A 24,560-nucleotide genomic window follows, 5' to 3' on the forward strand; every position below is an offset into this window, starting at 1 on the left:
CTAAATTCAGTCTTTGAAACAGATCTTGAAACCTTGCGGTAGATGCAGCTTCTTCTTCACTTGTTTGGTTACTTATATTCCCTCATTCTGAAGTTGATCATTCTGTATATCTTGATTGTCTTGATTAATCTCAGTATGATCATGTTCAGGACTGTGACTGTTTTCATGAATATTCTCTTGATCTTGTTCAACAATATCACATGAGGAATTCTTCACAAAGGTATATTCCTTTTCTTTTCTAGCAACCTTTTTCCATAACTCTTCTAAGTCTAATGGTTTCTTCTTTTTCTCTTCAATGTCACTGGTCTTGTAGAATGAGTCATCAAAGTCTTCAGGATAAATCTTGAAAGACCTTATCAACTTGTCATGATCAAACAGCCATGCTGCACCATCAACTGTGTTGACTTGATTCTCATTAAAGATGATGTCATATGATTCTATAACACTCAAATGGTCTTTCACATATACTCTGTATGCTTTTGAGCATGTAGAATATCCAACAAAGAAACAATCTAGGGATTTTGTTTGAAACTTGTTCAAATAGTCCCTTGTGTTCAGAAGAAAACATTTGCATCCAAAGGGCTTGAAAAACTTGATATAAGGCTTTCTGTTGTGAAATATTTCATATGGTTTCTTGTTATGCCTTTTGTTGACAAGTACCCTGCTCTGAACATAGCAGGCTGTATTAATGGCTTCAGCCCAAAAAGTAACAAGTAAATTAGCATTTGCTAACATGGTTCTTCCAGCTTCAATCAAAGTTCTATTCCTTCTTTCTGCAACACCATTTTGTTCAGGAGTTCTAGGAGCTGAGAATTGTTGAAGTATTCCCTTTTCTGCATAAAATTCTTGCATAACTCCATTCTTGAACTCAGTACCATTGTCACTTCTCATCATTTTTAACTTTCTTATTCAATTTGTTCTCAATTATTGTTACACAACCCTTAATCAACTCTGCAGTCTCATCCTTTGTACTTAGGAAATAAACCCAAGTATATCTTGAATAGTCATCAATGATCACAAGACTGCATCGTTTCTTTCCTATACTTGGTACACTCACAGGACCAAAGAGATCCATGTGAAGTAATCCAAGAACTTGATCAATGAGATGAGCTTTGGCTTATGAGAATATTTGTGTTGCTTTCCTTTCTGACTTGAACTACAATGATCTTCCAATTTGAATTCTCTTGTAGGTAAGCCTATTACATGCTCACCTTTGACAAGTCTATTCATGTTCTTTAAGTTCACATGACAAAGTTTCCTATGCCACAATTTTGACTCATTTTCAGTGGCTTTGGACACAAAACATTCACCTCCCCTTGAAACAGCTTCTTTCATATTCAATTCATATAAGTTGCCATTTCTTGGTGCAATCATCATAATCATTTCAGGTGGAATCACAAACTCAGGTTTTAAGATGAAACAGTAGGAATCATCAAAACTGACTTTGTAACCCTTATCACACATTTGTGATATACTCAGTAGATTATACTGAAGACCTTCAACATGAAATACATTATCAAATGAGACTTTTCCATTTGTTAAGAATCCTTTCCCAACATTCTTTCCACCATTCTCTTCACTCCCAAATGCTACAGGACCTTCAAACTTTTCTTCATAATTGACAAGTGATCTCTTGTCACAAGTCATGTGCCTAGAACAACCACTATCGATATATCATATGTCATTCAGAGGGGTGGACTGTTCCTGCACATAAGAAAAAAGTTTGATTAGTTGAGTGATGAAGTGCAAGCTATATCAACTTGCAGCTCATCAGATTCAGTTTCAGAGATAGCTTGGAAAGTGAGTGTTGTTGGTTCAGGATCTTCATGAGTGAATTCTATATTGTCTGAATTGTATGTTTCATAACCACACTCTCTTGGGGTTTTAACAAGTGAGGTTGAGCTTAGACAGTCTTCTGATACAGTGTCACACTCCTTCACCACATAGTATTTCTTTTCAAAGTAGTCTCTTACATCAGCAACTGTCTCAACCTTAGTTTCAGCCTTAGGTTTCCAAAGAAATCCTTGTGGTTCAAACCCATGTTTCATTAGAAAATTTTCATCACCAGTGAGTTCAGTGGGCTTCTTTCTAAAAAAGACACCTCTTTTTCTTGTCTTCTCACTGCTTGATGATCCTTGAGAACTATCAGATTTGACAGATTGAGTCTCCCTTTTAGGGATGATTCTCAAGGGTTGAGAGTTCTGTTTGACCTTTCTCTCATGCTTTACAGGAGATTTACTCCTTTGAGCATGCTTAGCCACGGGTTTCTTGGCTTTCATTGAAGGCTTTTGGCTTTCTTTCTTCAGAACTTCCTTTCACAAACTTTTCCCTTTCCCAGGTATTCATCATACTTTTGCTTTTACACAACAAAGTCTTGTCCATACTTTGTTTCATCTAGGACATGAAAAGGCTTGAATTTGAGTCTTTAATTACAAGAATCTGTATGATGACCATACTCATCACACTTCTTGCACCAAACCTTTTCTTTGTATTTCTCATGTTCCTTTTCTTTCTTAAATCTTTCACTTAGTCTGGGTTCTTTGACTCCAATGGTATTCTGATTCTACAGACTATCAAAGTTGATTGAGAAAGGGACAAATTCCTCAATCTTGATGTCATGTCTTTCAATGATTCTTCAGACCATTGAATATGCATTCAATGGTTCTTCATCTTGACTTTCTTTATGTCTGAATTGTCTCTTCTCGTATTCTTCCATTGTTTCCACTTCTCCAATGTCAAGATTTTCATGATTAGAGAAAATAAGGTAAATTGGGATAAAATTTTCAACATTCACATCTTCTTTCACCCTTTTCTTGTTGTTCTGCTTTAACTTTTCCAATAATTCTTTGCTTGGAGGTCTTACAGCATTGTAATTTACCTTCTTCTTTTTACATATGTCAAAGGACACATGCTCTTTCTTCATTCTTTCATTCTGTTTCTTCATTCTAGGTGTGACTGGTGGATACATTGGAAGTTTGCCAATAGATTCTGGTTTCTTGTATTTTCTTCCTCTTTCAGCAGTTTTGATTTCCTCATCAGTGACTTGATCACTCAAATCACTCAAGTCATCTTGATTCAAATCAATTGAATCAAAGTCATCTTCAGAGACTTGAACTCCAATTGACTTTTCTTCTTTCAAATCTTTCTTCACTACAAACTCTCCTTCTTCACTCACCTCAACATTCTTATACAAATCCACCAATTCTTCTTTGTCTTGAAAAACATCTTTGAATTGTTGTAGATATGCATTTCTTTTCTCTTTATCAACTTTTAGCATAAAGTTGTTGTTGAAAGGTGATGGTACTGCTTTGTACTTGTCTTCTTCCTTAACATGGTTTAGAATTCCACAGATGTTTCCAGTGGAGATCAAGTTTTTCAAGAATTCATTGTCAGCTTGCAGTTTTGTGTTCTGCACATTTTCTTCTATAATCATTTTCTTCAACCCATCTATTTCAGTTGTGAACCTTTTCTGGGCTCTGTAACTGTTTACACAGTCCTCTTCCAAACTTTTCATTCTTTCTTCACTCATAAGTTCACTTGCCTCATATGCATTGATGATACTTTGTTTCTTAAAACACTCACTTTCCAGCTTGCCAATTTTCATTTTCAAATCATTGATAACTTCAGTTAAATCAATAGTAGGAGCAAAATGTACCTGAGATGATGATCCAATTTCTTTCTCAATTATGGCCATGAATGCCATATTTGCTTTCTTGATATCATCTGCAATGTCTTCTTCATGATTGCTCCAATCAAAGTTACCCTCATGCTGTGTTGTTACAGCAACATTTCCTTGATTTCTGATCTGATTTTGGTTGGCTGGGAGAGTGTTGTCTGGAACAGTTTGAAGGTTTTGGTTGTTGTTTCTCTGAAAACCTTGATTATGAGGCATTCCATGATTATGATTGTTCATTTGAGGTTGGAAGTTGTTGAAGTTGGTATTATAGTTGTTGTTGGGATTGTTGTGAAAATTGTTGTTGTTGAAGTTGTTGTTGTTGATTCTCTGCTGATTCTGTTGATATTGAGGTTGTTGATTTCTTGGTTGGTTTTGAAACTGGTTCATTTGAAAGTTTCTTGGAGTGTTACATTCTCTTGCAAAATTACCAGGCTGTTGACGATTATAGCAAATGGCCTTTGACTTGTTAAAACCAATTCTTTCATTAGGCCCTGATAGGAGTGACCTACCAGTCCTGGTGTATAGCCTTTTACTTCAAAGAGCCAACATTGTAGCTTGCCACTTCAAATCCATATCCTCCAAGTCATCAGCATCTATCTGCTCAAGATCATCTTGTACCACACTTGTGTGAATTAAATTCTTTGCAACAAATGCATTATATGACTCTGTAAACATTGAAAGCAAGGCCTGTGTTTCACTGCCTTGACCATTTCCACCACTAGTATGATGTACATGCCCACTTGCCATTGATCCAGAATCAGTGTCATCAATCATTTGCACATTGAATCTTTGCTGGTTTCCAAGATTACTTGTGCTACCTCCAACAAAATACTTTGGAGTATCAGCATTATGCTCAATTGGTTCTTCAATAATGGGAATTTGTTGTTGATTCTTGGTAGTCAAATTTCCCATAGGAGCATTCAATGCATTTGAAATATTGAAGCAAGGTCTTTCCTTCTTAATCATCTCATTTTCTATCATCTCAATCTCTGCAGCTTGAAGAAAGCACACTACATCATCCAATTTCAAGTCATTGAAGTTGTGCTTCTGAAGGATGAATTTGCAGGCAGTGTACCATTCTTTTGGCATAGAGTTGAGCAACTTGGTATTCAAGTCAAAGTCAGTCATGACATAGTCTGTGGTTATGAGATCATTCACTATTGCTAGGAACCTTTCAAGAATAGACTTCAACCTTTCTCCATCTTTATACTTAAACCTCTCTAACTGTTGTTTCAGTCTCTGTTTCTTGATGTTTTTGAGCTCAGTGTTTCCCTCAAACATTTCAAGTATTGCATCATACATTGCCTTGGCAGTGGCATGATGTGCAACCTTAGTAGCTGCTGGATTAGCACCTTCCTCAACATTGCCTTGTGGACCATTTCAGATTGAGTTCCACAAATCAACATCATTATATCATACGGCTGCTTTAAACAAGACCTTCCATTTTGTGAAATTTTCCTATCCATACAGTCTTGGAATCTTGTTAGTAGACACTTCTTGTTCTTCGTAACCAGACATTTTGAGAAATCAAAAGTAGCTTCTTTGTAAAAACAGAGTTAAAAAATAATCAGATCTGAAAATTGGTTGTTCAGATCTGAGTTGTCTGATGCGATTAGAACAAGATTTACATATAAAAATTAAAGCTTTAAACAAAATAAGGAAGAGAAAACACCAAATGATTGCAGATCTGGAAGAAAAAATGAAGAACGAAGCTTCTGAAGTCACTTTTCAATGGAACAGTGGTATGCTTACGTCATCTTTCTTCAAATCTTCAATCAGCAACAATCTTTCCAAAATAGCAGCAACAAGCTCTGATACCACTTGTCAGGTCCCCAATTTTAGCTGGCTCTTACTCAAATCATGCCATAACTCACACAAATAGATGTGTCGACAAGGGAGTTAATGACGGGTTGCTATATTTAGAAAGATTACCGTTTGTTAAAGGCGGAATCAATAACAAACAATGTGGTTGCTAAACAGTAATCAAATGTAACTAACACAAACAAGATTCACTCAAAATATTTCCATTTATATAATGTTCATCATACACCAAGGTCACTTTCGAGGACCGCCGTCACTTTCGAGATTCCTTGAAGGAAAGTTTTATCCGTACTATTCTAGGACCGCCGTCACTTTCAAGAAATATTCTTTCTTATCCGAAAAGTGTAAAGGCACAAAATTCTTAGTTGGCCCTTAGGCGGCGAGCCCTAAAACATTCTATTTATAGGCCTGCCACCCTAGGACAGCTGTCATTCCTTCTAGAAACCCCAAACGTACATACGTATTCAAATTATATATTCAGAATTATTCTAAGTGTAAAACAAGTCTTCCGGGTAGGCTTTGTAACAATATACATTTTCCGAGTAGGTTGTGTACTCTGCCATCCTTCAGGACTTGGTAACATAGAAGTGTGCCCAGGATCAGTTTCCAGGTAGACTTTACTTGAAGAGTATTTTACCAAGTAAAATACTCACTGGGTAGACTTCAATCTTCTTGACTTTGCCAGACTTTGCCCGACAAACCCTTACGAGCAACCTTGTTCTTCGATGGTCCATTCAACTCTTTGCTAGAAAATAACTTATTAGCAAAGTGTACTCGGCAGCACTGTTCCTTGCTTGAGTTGAACCATGCCCAATGTTACTTAGAGATATTCCATTAAAACATCAAGCCTACTTGGACCACAATTATTAATGAATACATTGTCCGGTCTTCCAATCACCTGGCTTTATGAGCTTGGTTAGCCAAAACCTTACTCGGGAGTGAACTTTACTTGGCTTTGAAGAACAGACTTGCTTGATAAAGTGAACCTTGCCTGGATCTGCATAAACTAGTGAACCTTGCCTCGTAATACACTAATTTGCAAACCCTGCTCGGATATCCACTAAAGACGACTTTTTGAAGATAACCTTGCCCGATAGACAAAATATCGTACACGGCTAACTAAGAGCTTGCTCGGAGGTCTAAGGTGTGCCCGAATCCATACTTAGCGAATTCTGAGGAGGTTGAGAAGATTCCAATTTTCCATATATCTCACTTTGGTTAAATCTTTGATTTAACAATCTCCCCTTTAGGTCAATTGTTTGGCTCAATAAAACCCAACTAAATATCTTGTTTATATTTTCCTTTAAAAAATATTTTGTTATTTATCCAAATAAATAACGTTTCTCTCAAACGTAAATTATCCACATAATTTACTTAACACACAAATGCAGGTATTTAGAAAACCCATTTCCAAATATAATAAGTGTTGATAATTATTTTACTTAGATCATATCTAATAATAAATATCGTGGCGTTTGTCTAGCTTGTTATTGGGTATGACCCGACTTGGATCATAACATACTAGCCACATCAACTCTAATATGTGTCTTGGGCAGATCGATTCCAACAATCTCCCACTTGCACAAGATACATAGAAGATTGATGCAAATAGCAAATACCGCCTAACAACAGTTTACTATCCCTAATACGCATGACGAAGTGCCATTCACGAACATCATCCCCTTCAAGTCCCTTACTTGAAAATGATTTAGGTGAAACTATCATTTATCCTTTTCTCACAAATTTCATGTTAAATCCAGAGACACAGAGTGATTATTCTCTGTTGTTTTAACTAATCAAGCCTTAGACATTTAACTCTCAACGAATAAGAGGGACAAATCCCCTATTGACTACATACGTCTCTCACTATCACCTTATACTATACTTGAGCTCAGCCTTATGTACTGACATATTTCAGAGCAACGAAGAACTAAGTCAAAGGATAATAGTCGGTGAATATCAAGACCCAATATGTATCTAAGGTCGGAGGATATTATGATGTTCGCCTTTACTCAAATTTACTTATGATCACAAATCACAAGGATTCCATGCAGTAAAATTAAGGGAGAGTCAGTCCAATATTTATCCCATAAATATCTATGAACCTTGGAAGCAACCCTTTTCTATATTCATACCTCATGAATATCTGCCAATCCAAGTTCATAATAGTCTTACTTTCATATTTGTTCCCACAACTATGATCGACTACGGACGTTTAGAATAATCAAATTATTCACGGATTTAAACATGCTAAAATGGAACATAACTCAAGAACATGACCATAACCAAAACCATACGATTGAGTTAAAATAAAATTGTTCCGATATCCAAATATAAAGATTTGATCAAATCCAATCACTAGAATATCGAAGTCCTAAGGCACAAGTATGCCCCTCATGCTTCGGCCTTTCAAGGAGCTTCGTGAGTGGATCCGCAATGTTTTGGTCAGTGTGAACTTTGCGAATAAATATATTTCCTTTTTCAACTTCATCCCTTATGTAGTTGAATCTCCGCTCAATGTGCCTAGTCTTTTGATGTGCACGGGGTTCCTTGATTTGAGCAATCGCACCCTCATTATCACAAAATATTTCTAGAGGGTCCTGAATGGTACAGACTACCCCTAGGTCGGCAATGAACTATCTAATCCATGCAGATTCTTGAGCTGCCAAGGAGGCGACGATGTATTCTGATTCAGTGGTGGACAAGGCTACCACGTCTTGTTTTGCGCTCTTCCAAGAGACAGTACCACCATTTAGAACGAAGACATATCCCGATTGTGATCGAGAATCATCTCAATCAGTTTGGAAACTCGCATCTGTGTAACCCTTTACAACGATTTCCTCCTCACAAGAGCCATATATTAGAAACATATACTTAGTCCTCCTAAGGTATTTCAATATGCTCTTAACTGCCATCCAATGGCTAGTTCCCGAATTTTGTTGGTATCTACTTGTCATGCTCAAGGCGCATGACACATCCGGTCTAATTCATATCATGGCATACATGATGGATCCTATAGCAGACACATATAAGATTCCATTCATTTTGTCTTGCTCAACCTTTGATCTTGGACATTGAGAAGCACTCAATATTGTTCCTCTTTGAATAGGTACCAAACCTTTCTTAGAGTTTTCCATCTTGAACCTTTTCAAGATTTTGTCAATGTATGCACTTTGATTCAAACCTATCAACCGCCTTGATATATCCCTATAGAATATAGGCGGCTTCACCAAGATCCTTAATGGAAAAGTAATTTCCAAGCCAGGCTTTTACACCTTCCAAGATTGGAATGTCATTTCCAAATAGTAAAATTTCATCGACATATAATAACAGAAAGGTAATAATGATGCTCCCACTAGCTTTCTTATACACACAAGCTTCATCAGCGTTTTTGATGAATCCAAATTTCTTAACTTCATCATCAAAACGGTGATTTCAACTTCTAGATGCTTGCTTCATTCCATAGATTGATTTCTTCAACTTGCATACTTTGTTAGGATGTTGTGGATCGACAAAACCTTCAGGCTTAACCATATAGACAGGGCTAGTGAAACCCTTTGCTACAAGTCTAGCTTTGTAAGTATCCAAGTTTCCATGCATATCGATTTTCTTCTGGAAAACCCACTTACTTCCAACCAGTTTGGAATTAAGAGGTGGTATAACCATGTCCCATACTTGATTATCATGCATGGATTGCATCTCTACGTTCATGGATTCCAGCCATTTATCACAATCAGATTGCGACATTTCATATCGGTATGTGGTGGGTTCATCAGAATCTACCACGTAGCATCCATACATGAAAACACCATATCTTTCAGATGGGGGTGCTAATTCTACCAGATTTGCGAACGTTTTGTGTGTTTTGATCAACCATTTGATCATTATCAACAACCTCTTGTTGATTGCTATTGTCAGCCAAACGTCTATCGGCTTGTGGTTCTCGATCCTCCTAGAGTTTCACAGTTCTATCAGTTCCTTCCATAAGGAACCTTCTTTCCAAGAACTCAGCCTTTCGAGCTATAAACACTTTATGCTCGTTTGGATTGTAGAAATAATATCCCATCGAATCTTTGGGATATACTACAAAGATACAGTTAGTGGATCGGCTTTCAAGCTTGTTTTGGGTGTTGTTCTTGACATAAGCCTCACAATCCCATACCTTTAAATATGATAATGATGGAACCCTTCCATGCCATATTTCAAAGGCATCCTATCCACTTTCTTGGTTGGTGCCATATTCAGAATATGGGCAACAGAGATCAAAACGAAACCCCAAAATGATAGAGGTAATGTACTTCTAGCCATCATAGATCGAACCATATCCAATAGAGTTCGATTCCTCCTTTCGGACACACCATTATGTTGCGGTGTTCCAGGTGGAGTAAGTTGTGAGACAATCCCATAACTCCTAAGAGGTTCTAGAAATGCATCATTGAGGTATTCACCTCTTCTATCGGAACGTAGTACTTTGATTATTTTGTTGAGTTGATTTTGTACTTCATTTTGGAAAACTTTGAACATTTTCAAAGGCTTAATATTTGTGTCTTAACAAGAACACATACCCATAGCGACTATAATCATCGGTAAAGATAATGAAGTATCTTTCACCATTCCTTATCATTGTTTTAAAAGGACCACATAAATCCGAATGTATGATACCTAATAAGTCTTTTCCCTTTCATTAGTTCCACTAAAGGGCCCCTTGTTCATCTTTCCCAATAAACAAGACTCACATTTATCAAATGAATCATCATTCGCTTCCAAAAGACCATTCTTTTGAAATATATTAATGCGATCCTTGTTTATGTGACCAAGGCGACAATGCCAAAGAAAAGTTTCACTCAAATCCAATTTGAGTCTTTTGGTATTAGCTTTGTACAACGAGTTATCAATGGATGTATTATCATGAACTAATTCATAAATTCCATTAGACGGCATTGATTTAAAATAAAAGACATCATTCATGAAAACATAAATAACATTGTCAACAAACTTAAAATCATATCCAAATTGTCTTAATACAGAAACAGAGATAATATTCCTAGTCAAACTAGGAGAATATAAAATGTTTTTCAAAATAAATTCCAAACCATTTGGAAGCTTCAAAACATAATATCCTCGGGCTTGGACGTCAACCTTTGCGCCATTGCCCATGAAGAGACTTATATCTCCTTTCTTCACATCATTTCTTCTTGTGAACTCCTGCAATGAATTGCATATATGAGTTCCACATTCGGTATCCAATACTCGTATGTTAGAAGAAACAATATTAAGATCAATATGGATCATGAAAGTGGTACCTAAGGTTTGCCCCGCATCCCTCTTAGCTTTCAACTCCTTGAGATATGTCGGACAGTTTCTCATCCAGTGGCCTATCTCCCCACAACCAAAGCACGGATCCTCAGCGCTAACCTTTAGCTTCTTGGGTTTTGGTTCCTCTTTTGCCTTTCCTTGAACCCTTTCTTAACTTGCCAAGGACGAATGGCAACCTTTGCCTTTGGTTCCGGTTGATGCCTATTCTTCAAGCCACCCTCATTGATCGCAAGGACGGGTAAAACCTTTTTACCTATGCCGGCTTCGGCTGTCCTAAGCATTACGTGAAGCTCACCAATGCTTTTGTCCCATACGTTCATGTTGTAGTTAATGAAGAATGTCTCAAACCTTTTAGTTAAGCCATTTAGGATCAAATCGGTGGCTAACTCTTTTGAGACAGGACAGTTAAGCCGTTCTAGCCGATCAATGTGGCTTTTCATCTTAAGCACATAAGATGAGACGGATTGGGTTTCTTCCATATGACACGCATGGAGTGCTAGGAACCGTTCTCCACCCTCGCTTGAGTAAGAACATTTCCTTAAGCTGGGTTATCATGTCATACTCCCCATGATTCTCGAAATCCTTTTGGATCTCGGGATTCATTGTTCCCACCGTGAGGCAAGAAACTTGCACCGAATCCTCGGTGTATTTCAACCAATCCGCATCAGCATCCAAGTTGTTGACATCGGGTTCATCGGGAATAAGATCGTCCAAAATGTAGGACTTCTTCTCTTGCTTGAGAACAATTCTCAAGTTTTGATACCAGTCCATGAAATTGTTATAGTTTAGACGATCCTTATCCAGAATGGATCTTAGTGATAAGTTATGCACGGGTGGGATAATAGCGTTCGGTGGATTGTTTGCGGCCATCTATAAAAGAATTTAACACAGTTCAATTTAGTATTTTTGATATCAATAAATTTTAATCTTTGATACCCTTTAATGTCTTCAAGACAATTATTGATTAAAATCAAGAATCCAACGTTTCATCCAAAGAGTAGTTAGGTGACCTTTATCCTACTATTCGAATTAACAAGGTAGTCAACGTTTGACAATTGCAACCCTTTGCAACTTCTAGTTTTATGGGATTGGTTAAACATCATATGTTTAGTTGGCATGTTTAATCCCATCAACACCTTTGTACGCCATGCTTCGGTGACCCTAATCACATGGTTTCCAAATCAAGTCGTCCTACTTACACACACGTGTGAGTTTACACATACAAGTGGTTAGGTGACCTTTATCCCACAAGTAATGTAAATCCACCTCAAGATCACAAGTTTTCTTAAATGTGGTTAGGTGACCTTTATCCCACATCAAGACTGCAAGTGACTCGAGTGTTGTATAAAAGGATTGTGTTTTACTTGTTTTGAACGGGATTTAAGTTTTCAAAATTCTAGATTGGAAAACTATATAATGTACCTTTCATTTGCATGCATTCAAATGTATGGTACCTTTGAAAACCAATTTTCAAATTCCTTTTAATAAAACCCATTTTATTATGAAATCATTAATAGTTAATAAAACCAATTTTATAACTTAATAATTTCAAAGGAATCACTTTTATGCTAGTTGTCGATTTTAATTGTTAACATCCAAACATGATAAAACAATAAACATAAATCAACCACACAAGCATAAAATACAATCACATGTTCATAACCAAAGCCACCTAATAATTAACAACACTTGTTGACCGAAACAAGTGTGTCAAAAGATCTCTCCTAAGGGGCAAGCATGACACAGGGTATGAGATGGTGAACTCCCACTTGACTCCGCATCCTTATGCTTCAAGCGTTCACTTCTTGGTGTGATCCTTCTTCTTTATTTGGGCTTCCACTTGGGCTCCAACCAAAATGGTGTTGTAGTTGCATCTTCTTTTACAAAATATATCCTAATACATTTTGTCTAATAAAAGAAATACAACTATTCTACTTATTATTACAAACCATTTGAAAGAATAAATAGATTACAAACTCGAACAAAGAATATTACAAACAAATGCACAAATCACAAAAAGTCTCTTCAACATACACAAGGTCATGGCTAAGTTATGAACATCCACACAAACAGGTCACCCTTGACCAAACAGGTCAACCATTAACCAGAATGGTTCCCCTTGTCCCTTAGTTCTCGGCCTAAAACAGAGAACACATAGTTCTCGGCGAGAAGACTAAAGCTTTAGAGTTTTCGGCCCGAAAGATTTGATTCACCTAGAACCTATTGTTCTCGGTCAAAACCGAGAACTAGTTTTCGGTCAACACCAAGAACTATGATTCATAATCATGAGTTCTCGGTCCAACCAAGAACACGTTTTTGGTCAACCGAAATCTCATGGTTCCCAACCATGACTTCTCGGCCAACCGAGTACATGGTTTCGGGTGTCTTCGGCCAGACCGAGAACCATGGTTTTCTACCATTGTGTTCTTGGCCAAAGCTTAAGAACACAGTTTCAGCCCAAACAAAATTTGGCAACCAAAATGACCAATTTTTCTTGTTTTTACCACATGCATGTATGGTACAAACTTGAAAAACCAAGGGGCAACCAAAAGGCCTAAATTTCTCGGCCAAAATGGTAAAGATTACCATCAAACACAAGCACTTTAGAACCCATTTTTGAAGCATGTAATCATATAAGCGGCTCTTGATGCCATTGTTGGGTTTTAGCAAGATTATCAAAGTCCAAATAACCATTTATTAGGGAAAACGCAACGGAAAAATATAAGTTTTAAATCTTGATTTACCAATTCACATAAACCCGTTTATGTTAAACCCAATCCAGGATCCAAATACAATATACACACTATCAATCACAACCATAGGGTGTTTCAAGAACATACATACCTTCAAGTCCAGAAAACCAAAAAGGGATGAATGAGATTGAACGGCTAGAATCCAAAGGAGGAATCCTCAAGCTTGTATACCCAACAAGCTCCAACAAACACCCAAGGTTGCTAGGGTCCTTACACTTGCTTGATCTCCCTTGTGTTCTTTCTTCGTCTCGGCCGAGAAGAAGAAGAGTAGAGAGAGTTTTTGTGTGTGAGAGAGAAAATTGATAAAAAATTTGATCCCCCAATCATACTTCTTGCATGTCTTGGAAGACATAAACAGGAGAGGGAAAAGGGAAAGAGGGGTCGGCCACCAAGAGGGTTTTTCCCCCCAAAACCCAACTCAATGTCTTGTTTATATTTTCCTTTAAAACATAATTTGTTATTTATCCAAATAAATAACGTTTCTCTCAAACGTAAATTATCCACATAATTTACTTAACACACAAATGCAGGTATTTAGAAAACCCATTTTCAAATTTAATAAGTGTTGTTAATTAATTTACTTAGATCATATCCAATAATAATTATCGTGGAGTTTGTCTAGTTTGTTATTGGGTATGACCCGACTTGGATCATAACGTACTAGCCACATCAACTCTAATATGTGTCTTGGGCAGATCGTTCAAACAGGAAGTACATTCGATCTAATAAATACCCTTTGTCAGAATATAAAAAGTCAGAATTAAAAAAAAGATGGTTGGTATCTTTAGTATTTTATTATTAGTTACCGGTGTCTACTATTTACGCAGAATACCGTCACCTGTTTTTAGTGATACACTGAATGAGCTCGACAAAATGGAATAAGAAGTTTATTATATGTATGGGAATCCAGAAAATTTGAAACTTGAGAAAAAGAAAAAAAAATGAAGAAAAATACTTCTTAAAAAAACCTATTCATACTTGTTTTTTTCGATTATAACCGATGGACTCGTCCATTACGATACATAAGAAAGATAAATAAAAAATTGAAAGACTCTGTAAGAAAAGAAGCCTCACGATATTTTTTTTATACATGCCAAAGCAATGGAAAAAAGTAGATCGACCCATCTGTCCATCTGTTTTTTTCCAGCCCTAGGGGAGTTTACTTGACCCATTCCTCAGTCTCCCGCGCTGCTCAAGTAAGTGTGCGACTCCGTATGAGGACCTCCTTCCCTTCTGCCCACTCATCGTTCACACGGTTCTCAAAGCAGAGGAGGAGTGGTGGGCAGCAGGTATCATGAGCCCTCTATCCCACACATCTATCCAGAAGCAAGTGTAGTTCACCGGCTCCACCTAATGCTCCTATCTGTCGGCAAAGATCGTGGGAGTGTGGAGTTATGCTTCGGATGCTTCGACATAGAATAGATCGATCAAGTTCCCGTTCTTTTCTGGTGCACTCGCTTTATATCTCTGACACACAAGGAAGGACGCGGTGGGAAGGAAGGAGCCCTAGCCTCTGTCCGGCCGATCATTCTGCTGGCATCTCGCATTCACGCCCCTGTTTGACTTTCGCTCGAAGATGTAGTTGTAGATACGTTAGTCTTAGTGGGTCGTTGGCTCCACTTGTTATCTCCTTCTACGACATGCTTTTGTCGTCTGCATATTCCATATGTCACTTAGTCATCTCTGCCTCGCTGCGGGTCAGCACGACACCTCCGAAAGAAACGGAGAACTTCATTCAGTGATCCCGCGATCGCCCTCTAAACGATCAGATTAAGGTAAAGCTTGAATATAAGTTTTGTACTCTATTAATTTATCGGTCCCTCTAGTCGGGTGGACGCCAGCCGGTCTTTCGACCAAATCCCCCTATAAATCGTACGTGCGGGTCTCCCCGCATGCGGCTCACGCCATTCGAGGTGGCCCAGCCCAAATTCGCGTGTATGCAACGCTGTCTATCATACCGTTGATATATATATATAGGATGAGGATCATGTGATGACTATTTGAAAATTGAGAACCATAAAACCATTACGGACCACAAAAAAAACACAAAAATAAAAAAAATCATATAAAAAAACTCACAAATGAATAAAGTAAAAAACACAAAATTCTTATTTATCATCCCGGTTTCATAAAATAAAACGTCTCGGTTTAGCTAAATTATACATTTATGTATAGTATGTACATATATGTGCGCACATGTTTTTTATACACATATGTATAATTTAAGGTAAATGATAATGTACATATGTGTACATCACGTAACTAGAGATTAAATGAAATTATACACATGTTAATAATACGAAGTTTTTTTTATTGATACCGGAATGATATATAAGAATTTTGGTCTTTTTTACTTTTTAAAAATTTTTGTTATATAATTTTTTAAAATATTTTTCAGAGGTTTTTTAGTGGTTCAAAATGGTTCTCAAATTTCTCAATTTTCAAATGGTTTGCTTAGGTCCTTACCATATATATATATATATATATATATATATATATATATATATATATATATATATATAGGGTGAGGTTCTACTATAAAGTGTAGGAAGAGATTGTGTCCCTTGGATAGAGTCTTTTAATGGCTAAGATTAAATATGGGTAAAAAGGATAGTGAGTTATATTTTTATACTTATTTTATAACTCTCTAGAGGCATAATCGTCTAATGTGTTATATTATATATGGAAACACATTGCTAATCTATGATTATCATATTTTAATCCAAATTTAAAACACAACACCAAGAACATCTTAATCTATATTACAGTGTGTTTTAAAACACCACACTAAATTTTAATCCATATTTCAAAAACAACACTAAGAACACCAAGAACACCAGGAACAAAAACACACTTATTTTTTAATCGTCTAATGTGTTATATTATATATGAAAACATTATTAATTTATGATTATATTTTAATCCAAAATTTAAAACAAAACACTAAGAACATCGAAATCAATATTACATTGTGTTTTAAAACACAACACCAAAATATAATCCATATTTAAAGAAAAACCCCAAGAACAATAAGGACAAAAACACAATATTAAAGACATTTTTTTATAAAATTAAACAACATGACACGTGAAAACAATATAACATATAATAAAAAGAATATTCAATATTCAATACGGGCACAATAACAATACAATTTTAGTTTTGCTTCACATTTGGATTTTTTCAATACAATATTTTCGCAAAACAGATCCACTAGAAGTCTCATTAATTGAATAATATAGACTTTATGTTTTTCATATGCATGGTAGTAGCAGTAAATATTCTTCACAGACCATTTTTGCATAGTTCTGAAACATCCATGTTTTCTTGTGTGGTACGTATCTGAATGACCAAAGATCATTTTTTCTATCTGAATTAGTGAGGGATGACCAGTCAAACGCCGTCTACTATTGGACATATAAACTTGAACGCATGTGTAAACAGCAAGCAAAACAAAATTCCCTTCTCGTTTTATTGCAGTCATGGTTTGCTATCGTTTATGTTGATATGGTGGTGGCAGTTTAGATGGTTCGAAGTCGCCGGAATACGACTACATTTGGAATTGAATCAGTGATCAAGGGAGAGAGGTAGGGAGGCTAGGTTAAGATTGTGGAATAGTGAATCGTTTGCATTTCTAAATCAAAAAATGTAGGATGATTTAATTACCAAATAATGATAATATTTAATTCCAAAAATAATTAGAAAAATATCGACAATCATACCCTTGTGTGTTATACTTAATTCAGTGGTTGAGATCTTTTCCTACGCTTTTTACAAAAGTTCATCTTTTTATTATAACATTTTTTCTATATATATACAAACATACGTACCTACACACATACATATGCACCTACAAAACGCACCTACACATAAAAATGGAGTGAAATAAGGGATTAATTGAGTTATACCTTCACTTCTCGCACTTCATGCTGTAAAAAGTTTTTGAAATGATCCAATACCTATATATATATATATATATTATTACTTTTATTGGTGTTAAAAGGAAATAATGGGCCCATGGGATGGCCAAGATCCATAAAACAATTTGTGAAGGCAAGAATTTTAATAGTAATGCTTTATTTGATGATTTCTTTTTGAAGCTACAATTTCAGCTTTTGCTATTATTGACAACTTTAGGGGCTCGTGACCTATGACTAGCTTGTTAAAAACTTGAATCGCTTTATGTTTAAACGGGATTTATACTTTATTAGAGTTCATATACATTATGTTATAAATGTTTAACTAATTAATATATAATAATAAGTCTAGCCTGAGATGAGTTTAATCTCAAAAAATCACTCGCGAGCCGTGATATATTTTACTTATGCATACATATTGATTCTTATCAAATGTTGTTTAATTAGTTTTGGGATTGAAGTAAGTTACATTTTAGAGTAAACTTAGCATGTGTCTTGTTCATGTTTTGTATAATATGTGTAAATTTATATCGAATACTGTATTAATTTTTTTTGCTGCTTAGATATATCCACAAACGCTCGCTTTGCTTGTGTATAGCTCCCATTATTTGATCAACTCTTGGGAGATTAGGCAATCTGTCAAACTAGTTATAGCTGAATAGTCAACGTTCATGTCAAACTGATCAACCGAATTTGTTGATGTTCTTTTATCTTCATTTATTTCATCAACCAAATTCTCGTTGCTTCCTCCCCGCCGCAACGCGAAGGCTCTCCTACTAGTTTGATTCAATGTATTTAGTAAAAGTACGAATAGGAGTAGACACCTAAGCGACAAAAAAAGGAACTTACTAACTCCATGGGTTCAGATAAGCATATAAAAATGTCTATAAGTATATATGTTATTTTGAAAATGGGTGATTGTGATGGTAAGGTTAAAATACAAAGTACAATAAAAATGAGAAAAGTGAGAAGAGATCTAATCCATTAATCTTAAATTTGGATGGTGGAGATTAATTTAAGAATAAATATTGATGCAAAGGGCATGGAGATAATGATCCGCTTGTGATGACTTTCTCTCTCCAAATGCAAGTCAAATGTTAATTCCTCCATCATTTTAAAACGTCTATAGCTTTTTCATAAGACTTTTTTATTTTTATTTTTTACCACAATAACAAGCATTTTTTATCTTCAATATGAATATCATATTGTTATGTAAAAATAAAAAAAAAGTTAGTGGGTTTTTTTATATTGTGTTATTTGGTTGTCCATTATGTTTTTTAATGAGGTTCTCTATGCATTGTGTTATAGATTTTGGTCATTGTGTTTTTCAGTTGGTACTAGTATTAAAGATAAACATTAAAACATAGACTAATCCCCCTCTTATTGCCATTGGACTTCCCAATCAAATTCATTGTAACACTCATAATGATCAAATTTACGAAGAACCAATTTTATTCCGGAAGCTCATAGCATTGGTCCCGACAAACCCCAAATAATTGCTTCCTCTCCACCAATAACGCCCATTCCTTCAATCCGTTCTAAATAAATGGGATTCCGTGATAAGCTTGTGAAATTTAGCAATTCCTGTTAAAAAATAATTGCAAAAATCCAAACATTTATCTATCCAGCGATGAGGTATATCAGCAATGACTCCACCAATATAAAAAAAATTGTGCATCATTTGCATACTGGTGGTAGCTTCGAATATGTCATATATCAATTCTCTTTCACGAAAAATATAGAAGAAAGGAGTCTGTGCCTCAATATCTACCACAAAAGGGCCAAACCATAACAAATGTGAAGTTATACAACTTAACTCCAACATAATGACTCTGATATAATTGTCCCTTTTAGGGACTTTAATATTGCCTAATCGCTCTAGCGCATTTACAATTATTGCTTCTTTGAACATAGTAGCTAAATAATCCCAACGTGTTACATAAGGCAAATATTGTACAATTGTTCGATTTTCCGCAATTTTTTCCATACCTCTGTGTAAATAACCCAATATTGGTTCACATTCAATAACAACTTCACCATCCAGAGTAACAATGAGTTGAAGAACACCATTCATCGATGGGTGGTGAGGTCCAATATTTACTATCATGATGTCTTTTCGTTTAGATGGTACAATTGTAGGTTTTTCCTGATTCATTCTTCCATGAATTGCTGAAAGCGAAAAGATGTTGGGTTTTATATTTTAGACCGACGCATCGAATTAATATGTGGGTGAAAAATATATTGTTTTGTCTCAACCAAGGGTGGATGGCTTGAATACTTAGTCATGCTAGACTAGTATAAATATTTGTCTAGCATGATGGAGTATGTTATATTTTGATTGATATCTAGAGTTTTGTCCCTATGGGAGAGTCTCCTCCCCGGGATGAGATCTCCCGGGGTGGATGATAATTCTTCTGTATGCATGAGTGTATGTATGAGTGGTTCATCTTTATGAGAATCATTCGGTTAATGAAATCATAATACTACATCTATCTATTGTGTTTCAATTGCAATTGTTCATCATATTATTGATTGTTAATCGAAACGAACTTTCCACATCCGTCCATTAGATCGTTCAAGAATGAATACGTGTTATGATTCGATCCAAGATCTGAGCTCGTTTATCACCGTTTGACACGCTTCCACACCCGGGCTTGGCTCTGTAAGTTGGTATCAGAGCGGGGTACCGAATCATTCAGGCTAACCTCTGAATTTGATTCATTTCGCTCTTGAATCCGACATGGATGTTAAACTTGAAGTTTTCGTGAGTTTTTGCATGGTTTTGGATGATATTTGATGATTTGAAGATGATTTATGTGGATTGATGTCTGGATTGATGATTAGTTCGGAGATTTATCATCGATTTCACGTTTATATGTTTAGTTTCTTCCAGAGCTACTGTTTTAGGTTCGTTTTACGTCGAACCCGTTTATGTTTGATGTTCTAACTTCATTGTTTGATGAAATTGATGAATTATTGATGATAGAATGAAGATTTCTAGACGATTTAAGTTGATTTCAATGGTTTATTTCATTTATCAACTGTTTAATTTCGGATCTAAAAAGTTAGGGTACGTATGTTGAAAATTTGGGGGAAAATAGTTGAAATATGATGCAATTCGAACCGAGGTCTTGAGTTTATTGATTATACTTCATGAGAACATGGAGGTTTTCGAACAGACTGCTAATTAAGTCTTCGAGTTGTTGGTGCGTGTCTTTCACAAATAATTTATGTTGCTATTGATGTCACAAGAAAATATGTCAATTTCACAAACCAATGTGTGTACCGACCACTACTATGGTTAATTCACAAGTAGATTCTGTTCATAAGTCTCGAGCATATCAGATTGTCACACGAGTACTGTTTGATGCAGCTGATTATGACATGCAGATCAGATAATTAAGTACACTAGTACTGGTTGCTGTAGTTGGTTATACGATTATGAGCTGCTACTTCACATTATGTTATCACAAATGCATATTAAGTGTTAATACACGAACATTTAGATGCGGCTGCTGATGCTGACTATTGTTGTTAATGTGCTATTGCTGCACTATTTTATACAGTCAAAATGATAATAGCAGGGGTCTAACAGTTTGGTTGCTGCTATTAGCTTATTTTCGAGCAACAGCTGCTGATATGGTATTTCACGAGCAATTAATCAGTTGTTAATGAGTAGTTTTGCTGCTGGTATGTCAAGAACTGTTCACATATATTTACGAGCTGCAGGGGCATTTCAATAATTTATGCAGCAATAAAAGTTATGCATCTGTTGATACATGTTTAGGCTGCTGATATGTTTATTGCGTGTTGAATAATCTTCTTGGGTTGTTGATTTGGTACATGCACTTAATGATTTATTCCTCGACCAGATGTTTATTCTTGTTCTTGAGCAGAGTACGAGTAGGATTTGATTGTTTTTAACGAGTGTATGCAGCTTGTTCAATCAATTGACATACTCTCATTCGGAATGTTATTGTTGCACAATTTTATTCGCTACTGATATGTTTAGACATGAGAAGCTAATCATTTGCTACTGATACAATTTGTTCATTGAGCATAATCAAGTTGGTTATTCATTGTTCCCGAGCAGTTGAAACTCAGATCTATTTACAGCCGTAACAAGGGTAATTTGGTAAATGTTGTTGCTGAGTTTAAGCTGTTTGCTATTGAGTTTTTTATTCACGAGGGGTAGTTTTCGAATTTGGTTTGTGATATGAATAGTTGCTGCATAAAAGTTGGACCCGAACAGATAATTATCTTGAGTAATTGCTATAGTAGGTCATGAGCTGATTTACAAAATAGTTGGTGATTGTAGTTCGAGCATTTAAGCAAGGGCAGAATCGTAGTTAACTGCTGATATGAGCTGCTGATATGAAGTATATGTGGGCTATTTTGGAATTTTTGCTGCTGAATAAAACTCTTGCTACACTAAGCCAGATTGCACAATGTATACTGCGTGGGGCATTTTGGTCATTTAACTGCTAATACTAGTTTATGCATGGGCAAATTGGTAAATACAAGCTGATGTATGAGTTAAACAGAATTGTTGCAGCTAGGGCAAGTGTATTGCTGCTGTAATACAAGTTCTGTAGGGGTATTCACGTCATTTTGAAGTTGAAACAAGTGTTATGTACAGAAAAAGGATGTTGATATGATGTCGTTTTTCATAAAAAAATGCTGCAAATGATAGAGCTGCTGCACGACTGCTGCATATTTTATTTCCGAGCTGTTATAGCTGATTATTCATGGTTAACGTGCTGAAGTTGCTGTTAATACGTGCTGTTAACGTGCTGAAGTTGCTGTTAATACGTGCTGTTAACGTGCTGAAGTTGTTGTTAATACATGCTGAAGGTGTTGTTAATACATGCTCTTAACGCGCTGAAGTTGCTGTTAATACGTGCTCTTAACATTTGTATTTCTACTTATCATTATGTTTTAGTCAGAGTGCTCAACATTCACTTAAGTTGAGAAAAATAGTATTATGTTCATTGTGTATTATGTTCAAGTCATTGTGTAATATGTAGATTTCATTGTGTTTTACGTTTCGGATCATTGTGTTATATGTATTTATCATTGTGTCTTACGTTTTAGGCTATTGTGTTATATGTAGTCATTATTGTGTTTTACATTTCAGGTTATTGTGTAATATGTATTCATCATTGTCTTTTATGTATTAGATAATTTGTTGGTATTTTTCATTATATTTACATATTATTACATAACGGTGTTATTAGTATTTAAAAAAAATACAATGATTAATTGAAAGACACAATGGCGAAAAAAAACATTGACAAACAGAAAGACACAATGACGAAAAAGACACAATGGTAATAAAAAATACACAATCACATAATTTTTTTTATATATTTATATAACAAAATCATACTCATTTTAGTGATAAAAACGCTTGTTATTATGGTGAATTTTTTATTTAAAAAAATTATCCTATGAAAAAATTATAGACGTTTAAAAATGATAGTGATTAACATGTGACTTGCATGTGGACAAATAAAATGTGTATTATTACTTTAATACCTTTTTTTCCTTAATCCATACTTGACAAATGTGAATTAATTATGACTTCTCACACATCTCATTGTTGGCATTTGAAGAATAAATCAACCCTACAAGTTTATATGGTCTGTGGATCGGGTTTAGGAGATATGATAGTTCTTATCTAAGCGACTTTAGCTCTTTGAATTCCTAATATGTAATTTGTAAAGCAACCAATTATAATTTAGAGTGCTTAACGACCTAATCCAAGTTGATTCGAGCAAGTTTTTTACGAGCTTTAGCTCAAAGTTAAACGTGTTAGCTTGTCTCTGCTCAATGTTAAACAAGCCAACTCGATTTGGCTAGAAAAAATTCAACTTATTAAATTTTTAGCTTGAGCATCGCTCGCATGAAGTTTTTTAATTTCTTGTAGATATGGATGGATCATGGATGTAATACTGTAGGAATATAGTACACTATTATATATATTAATTTGCAATTATCTTTGACAAAATTATGCTTTGAGTGTTGTATATAGTGCTTTACAAATTGTTATTTTCGCTTTCTTCAATAGTTGTACTTCATTGCCACGTTTCTATGTAATATTAGTCATCGGATACGTGGCTTCTCCACGAGAGTGAGTGAGAGACATACATGGATTCTACCTCTGCAAAAACCCATTCTCAACAATTTCAATTTCTTAATTACAACATTGTGATTCTCACATTTGTGTTCTCCGGTAGACTCTGCCGTTAGTGAGTTAAATCTGATTTTGGGGTTGGGTACGACGTCCGTGGCTCCGATTTGATTGTTGCCGGGTTCGATTTTGGAACCCTTGGCGATGGTGGCGGAGGTACCACTGTGGATCCGATTTTGACTGTTGCCGGGTTCCAAAAATTTTTTTAAACCTAGGCGACGGTCGTCGGGTCGGGACGAAGACAATGATTGACAAGGTGTTGGTCTTCCGGTGAAGACTTACCTCGAATTTTCTGTTGTCGAATTCCGAAAAGGGTGGTCGATGTGATCATACTTTTTATATGATGAGCCTCTCAGTTATCAACATGTTGGTGTTGCTATCATTATTGTCTTCGTGTTTAAATGCTCTATATATTATCTAATTCAATACTGTTGATTGGATATTGTTTTGCTATGATTAATGGTGGGGCAAGATCTTGACGGTATGGTGATGAACTATGCAGCCATTCTGAGCCCCCATTTATAAATCTGAGTGGCGCCTCTACAAATGGGATTCGGTTGCTCATCATACAACAACAAAAACAACAGAAAACATATACTAAAAGGCCCTAATGCTGGCAATTGTGCCGTTGTGGCAATCTTTGTTGATGGATATTTTGCTACTGGTATGTGTGTTGGGAGTTTGGTTCTCTTTGTTTGGCACAAGGTTGACACTTCGAAACTTAATTCAATGATTAACTTGATTGTTACGGCTTTGATATGTGTGAAGGTATGTGGATACTATCAGTGATCAATTACTTAAATATTGCTTGAATATATTATTCATATGCAGATTACTATAATCATCGGGTTAGTGTGTAGTTTTCGGTGCACATTAGTTGTACG

At 35.7% G+C, this 24,560-nt stretch overlaps 1 pseudogene; it reads left to right on the forward strand.

Moving 5' to 3' along the window:
* The first annotated feature begins 14,667 nt into the window (after nt 1–14,667).
* On the forward strand, nt 14,668–15,340 carry LOC143559910 (uncharacterized; annotated as a pseudogene).
* The last annotated feature ends 9,220 nt before the right edge of the window (nt 15,341–24,560 follow it).

Source organism: Bidens hawaiensis, unplaced genomic scaffold, assembly GCF_021521415.1.
Source record: "Bidens hawaiensis isolate Kalapana, Puna unplaced genomic scaffold, B.hawaiensis_p1.1 tig00001093_1, whole genome shotgun sequence".
NCBI classification, from domain to species: Eukaryota; Viridiplantae; Streptophyta; class Magnoliopsida; order Asterales; family Asteraceae; genus Bidens; species Bidens hawaiensis.